Raw genomic sequence first — 6,000 nt, 5'->3', positions numbered from 1 at the left:
GTTTATCCATTTTTGTCAATGAATCAGCCGTTACGTCCCGTTTCCACGGAGACTACTATGCATCCCCCCCCTCCCCCCAATCCGTCGCCTCGTGAGACATTAGCTGGACGCAGGAAGGAAGATTCAGCTGAGTCAGTCATCGATGGGTGGGGGTTATGTCTCATCTCTGCAGAGTTTGAGCCCTGTGTACTTATAACTGTCACCCACAGTGAGTGGAAATAACAACAACTAATGGAAAACCTTCTTGCCATAAGGCTCCAGTGCTAACTATTATATATGTACTTTTTATTTTATTTTATATTCATTTAATACAGGAGTCTTCAACGTTTTCCAGGCCAAGGACCCCAAACTGACCCTGTACGTACTACATGTGTTCTATATTAAACTCTGCCTAGTGCTATTTATAAATATACATTATTATTATCATTATGCATTCAGTATTAAGCTAACCCTTATCCCTTTACTAAAATATGTTGGATTCATGTTGATGTATATTTAAAGAAATTTAAATTTGTGGGAAAATGAAAAAAAAAAAAAAAATGTATAGAAAATGTTTAATCAACCAAACATTTTGCGAACCCCTGCGGTGCCTCCGTGGACCCCTAGGGGTGCAGAGACGTCCAAGAGGCAATAGTGTTACTTTCAGAATCAGAATCAGCTTTACTGGACAAATATGAGAGCACATGCAAGGCAAATACAAACACATACAAAGCACTTAAATATTAAAAGCACTTAATGAAAAATAGAAGAACATCAATTAGACTTTCAGGATAAAACAATTTATAGAAATGAAGGGCAGTAGTAGATATATGCAATGAACTTGTATAGTAAGTATATACAATTAATGAATCGTTAGCATCCAGTCTGCCTTCAGTCCAATATGAGAGGATGTATTGGACGATGTATTTTCTACCTACCGGTAATCAAATGTATCCACTTATTCACACACATGTGCCGCTGTGTTCCAGGCCCTGGGAGCAAGTTGGGGGTTCGTGTTTCAGGACCCATCTGATCTTTTCTGTCAGTATTATTGCTTTAATCAGACTTTAACTGGACAATTTAAGCACACGCAAGCATGTTACGTGGACAAAATTATCCAATTAAGACACCCAGATACTGTGACTGGAAATCGATTATCTCCGGCATGTATACGCCTTAATTGGACTTTAACTGGACAACATGCGGGCGTTTGCTCCACAACCGCGGCGCTGGCGTATGACCCCAGAGGAAATACATCCAAGAAAGATGGTCGCAGAAGAAGGAGAAGAAGAAGAAGGAGAGCTGGTAGAAGAACCACCTGAGGAATAGCGCCATCTTATCTTCATTATAAGTAGCATGAACATTACATACAAGATTTAAAAAGCTGAACTATTATCCACCTGGTTGTTGTTTGACTGCAGATCTGACGTATGACAACGCTTGTTTTTTATATTTTTCCATCAGTTATTCTATTTTCTCCGCTGCATGTAAACTGGGACAAGAACCACATTCAGAAAGTCGAATTTCAAGCTTAGCTCCATTAAGCTGTGCATGGAAACGCATTGTGTGATTCTAACATCTTGTCAGTCATGTTGAATGATGGGTTTGAATGTAAATGAAGGAAACAATAAATCCAATCACGGCTGAAGCATTTAGGAAGCGACCTTTGAACAGCGGAACGGACGGGACACTCAAGCAGCCGGGGTTTGTTTTTAGCCTCCGTCCTTCTCGCCGCTCTTCCGTTCCTTGAACTCCACTTAGGGCATCCCCCTGTCGTGCTGCTCATCACGCAGGCCGCTAAGTTACGTGAAGTCAAAATAAACAAGTGACTCACGCTTCCATTAGCAAAGTGTCAGGTCAAAGTCTCAGATGAAACAATCCGAATATAAGGTTCAGTAACCTGTTGTTTGTAGATACCACTGAATCATGGTTTAAACCTTCTGTTTGAGGAATTCCCCCTTACACAACTGTCTCCCCCCCCCCCCCCAAGCTCCCCTGATACTATTGTGTGTTACTGGCCATAAAGCCACGTCCTTGCAGAGACACAGTCTTATCAGTGCTCTTGTCGTGTTTATGCACAAACACCACATTCCTGTTAGGGAGACAGGCGTGTAGAACAGGATCTGAGCCGCAGCCTCGCAGCTGGAAGGTCAGGAGGAATTGGAAGGAGAAAGGGAGGGGAAGGAGGGAGGGAGGGAGGGAGAAAAAGAAAACACACCAGAGCCAGAAAATGATTAGGGGCCTCACAATACTGCGCACAAGGGCCGGACGGGATGACGGGGGAGGAACGGGAGGAGTTGCAGACGAGGCGGTTGGCAGACGGGGGCGGCCATGGGAGGGAAAGGGAGCAGAGACAGAACACAAGAGCTGATCTGTAGCCACAGCTTGATGGGAGATGGGGAGAAAAACTTAGCAGAAAGTAAGCAAAGATAAAAAGGAACCAAATGAGACCCCAGGCAGAGAAGAGGAGGAGGCCAGCACATGGAAGAGGGGGATGAAGACAGAAAAAGAGACACAAGAAAAGGAGAAAGTTTCAAGCATGGGGAAGTGAGACAGTTAGGGGAGGGGAAAGGGAGGAGGGAGGCACACGTCTGGTAACTTCTGCATTCTGCTGCTCAGTTGTTGGTCATCGTCTGCCACTCCCAGGTCAAAAGACAAGGGAAAATACAAAAAGTTGCATGAACTCCGCGCCCAGAAGTTACACATGGAATCAATGAGAAGACACATGCATGCAAGAAATCAAAACACATGTTTGCATTTGGAACACTGGGACACTCACACCACACCAATGCCTGTATACATTGGATGCAAAAATATACACAAAGTATCACACGAATGCTCACGTTGCAGAGCAGTCGAGTAATGAGTCTGAGGCCAAGAGAAAATAAAACTACCGCTTAACTTAAATTGTCACTAATTTAGTCAAAATTGTAACTGCTGCAAAGAAAAGGTGTGTGGTTTTTCTTTTCATGGTTAACTGGAGGACCCTGCTCATTTACAGGGAAGTGGAATTTTACCTGAATGAAGGTGTGTTCACACTACAAACGACAACTGGATTACACATCGCAACATCAGGGGTGTAGCAAAAACAGTTTAGGGCAGCTCAGCTTTCATGTGAGCACATCTCTCCCGACACAAAGCGCAGCGTATCACCTTCTCCCATCATCGTTGCTTGGTGATTTGTCGCCGCTAGCGCTAACGTAGAATGACAACATCAGTGCTCTAATTTGATCTCATCCCACAATATCTGCATGGGGGGAGCTAACAACAGTTAGTTAGCACGCGGGCGCCAAATCCATTAACCTTCGCTAAGCAGCAATCTACACTAAATGCATGAATCTGTACGTTAGCTTCTAGCGTGTAGGGGTCGGTGAATATAGCCACCTTTTTAAATAACACTCATGGTCTCGAGGAGTGAGCGTATTCATATTTTCTCTAAAATCTACGTTTTCCTCGTCCATTCTTGCCAAAACAGTTCGTTGATCTATGCTAACCACCCTTTACCAGCTGTTTTGCCTCCAGTTAAGCCCCGCCCTTCAAAAAATGTCACACTGTTCACAAACTGTGAAGGGGTCTATAGCAGCTGCACGTTACTGCATGTTGGCCTCTTGACAAAGGGTTACAAATATACATTTTTTCACAGACTACACTGAGCAAAATGCACTTTAAATGGACATTATACTGTCTCCATTAAAAGAGAAAAAGCATCTTTTTCGTTTCTCAGAAAAATAGTCAACGCTGTTTCATAAATTCATGTTAAAAGTCAGCTTCCAACGCTGCGGTTTGCATTTCTCTCCTTGCAGTCATGAAGCGTTTCCATGGCTGAACAAGAGAGCGCGGGGAGGGGTGAATTTTCAAAAGGTCACTGAATGGTCCCAACATGCCAACATATGGTTGCCAGACAGATAAATTCCTCTCCGGCCAGACAGCAGAGCTCTCTGATGCAGCTGCAGATTGTCATTTTGCATTTTCGTACTGATACGCTGCAGCTAGTGAACATGTGCGATATTCAGCTCCAGCTCCAGATCCCACAACCTCGGCCTCCTGTTCTTCCACTCCAGCTTTCTTTCTTTCTTTTTTTTTTTTTTTAATTTCTTTCTTTCTGCCGCTCCTGAATTCCCCCTCACTGTCTCTCTACGTGTGTGTCCTGATGAGAGGAAGCGTCCACTTGCTCTTCACTGTGTTTGCCAGGAGATTATAGAAGAAGGGAAGGAGGAACTGATGTTTTTCCCGCCATTTGGAATGAATTAAAGCCATATACGCCCACGGTGGCGTGGCATGGAAAAAAAAAACGGATGGAAAAACGGACTGAGGCGGAGTGGAAAGCTGTAGGAAAACGTGTAATGTTTTCCAGAAGTACATATGGCTGTTGTGGACGTTGGACGAGGGCGCGTCGCGGAGGGGAGGGGATGCAGAGGGTTCCCTACGTATGGGGATAGCCCCTTTTTTAGAGGGATTTCCCGTGGCTGCTTCCCTCCGCTGCACGCTTCATTTACTGGACCATCTGCTCGGCCAGGAGGTAATTACATGGGAGGAATGAGTCAGCCGCCGTACCTGAAATAGACACAGCTCTGTGAAAAGGCCGTTAGCTGATGGATCAGATATGAATAGAAGCTTCTGGAACCAGTGGAAACGAGGGAAAATACGAGTAAACGGATTCGTCTCTATGGTTATTCCATCTGTTTTAAAGCGTATAGAAAGAAGGAATATGTTTAGTCTCTAAGAGAGCTGTTTCTAAGAGAGCTGTTTCAGCCTCATGGCATATTTGGGTTATTATTCATGTCAGATGGTGACTAATAGTCTTACATGTACTGCAATGACAATAAAGTAAGAAATAAAAGAAATACAACTTTTAATGAAAATAATTTTCCAAGAAAAACTCCTAATTTCCACAATTAATATCACAGTTCAAAAAAAAATCTGACAAATTGTAAATACACCGATCAGCCACAACATTATGACCAGGAGAATTAAACAACATTTACACCATCTTGTGACAATCCAGTGTTCTGCTGGGAAACGTTTGGACCTGGAATTCATACATGTGGATGTTACTTAGACATGTAGCCCCCACCTAGACCAGACCAGACCAGACCAGACACCCCCACCCTCATAGCAATGACCCCAGCAGGACGCAGCCTGACAAAGACACACACAAAAACACTTTAGGAAAAGCTCAAAAAACTAAACAAAACATGAAGAACATGGCCTCCAAATGCAGGATATCCTCAGATACAATCTTATTATTATTCCTTTATTGACTGAACTTGTAGAGTTTTATCTTGAGTCCAAAGACAATAGTGGAGTTGGAGTTTTAATAATGTTGCAGTATAAACCTATCACTACTGCTGATCAAGCCTCTGCCGTTAACGAGGTAAATATATGCTACATGTCAGAACAAAGACAGTTTGGAGGATGCGGGCATCGATCCCGCTACCTCTCGCATGCTAAGCGAGCGCTCTACCATTTGAGCTAATCCCCCTTAAGATCTGTTCCTTGGAACTGAGTCACCACTGTTTTGGAGGCACAAAGGTTCCCTACACAATAATAGGAAGGTGGAATCATTGCGCCGTTGTGCATTCCAGCCATGATGCGTCTTCCTGTTGTATTCAGTGTTTTGTATTTTGTTGTATAAAGGACAACGTGCCTTCCACATGTTTTGTGGATGATCTGTTCTGCGTATGGAAAAACACTTCTTTGAAAATAACGTGATAATTCTAATGAAGCGACAGCTTTTGTATATAACCAGTGGTTCTTTGACATAAAGGAACGACGTCCCTAGTTTGTTCTTGAATTAGTTCCACTAGCAGCCACTAAAAGGGGGCAGGTTTTATGACTTTTTGAACTCCTTCCATGTTTTTGAAAGACGGATTAGCTTATTCTGGCTATGGCTAAAATATTGTTAATGTCACTGTGTCTGACCCCTGTACTCCAGCATTTATTACTATCCCTTAACTGCCCCTTGTGGTCGTGGCGTCCACTTTTAGACTCACAGTCAGACTGATACTTGGAAACAGAACC

At 43.4% G+C, this 6,000-nt stretch overlaps 1 non-coding gene across 1 annotated transcript; it reads right to left on the bottom strand.

Annotated features, from left to right (window-relative positions):
* Positions 1-5,388: 5,388 nt before the first annotated feature.
* trnaa-agc lies at positions 5,389-5,461 on the bottom strand. The gene has a single exon. It is a non-coding gene; the product is annotated as a tRNA-Ala (tRNA).
* Positions 5,462-6,000: the final 539 nt, after the last annotated feature.

This window comes from Mugil cephalus, chromosome 1 (assembly GCF_022458985.1).
Source record: "Mugil cephalus isolate CIBA_MC_2020 chromosome 1, CIBA_Mcephalus_1.1, whole genome shotgun sequence".
Taxonomy (NCBI): domain Eukaryota; kingdom Metazoa; phylum Chordata; class Actinopteri; order Mugiliformes; family Mugilidae; genus Mugil; species Mugil cephalus.
This window is presented reverse-complemented; position numbering and strand designations above follow the sequence as displayed.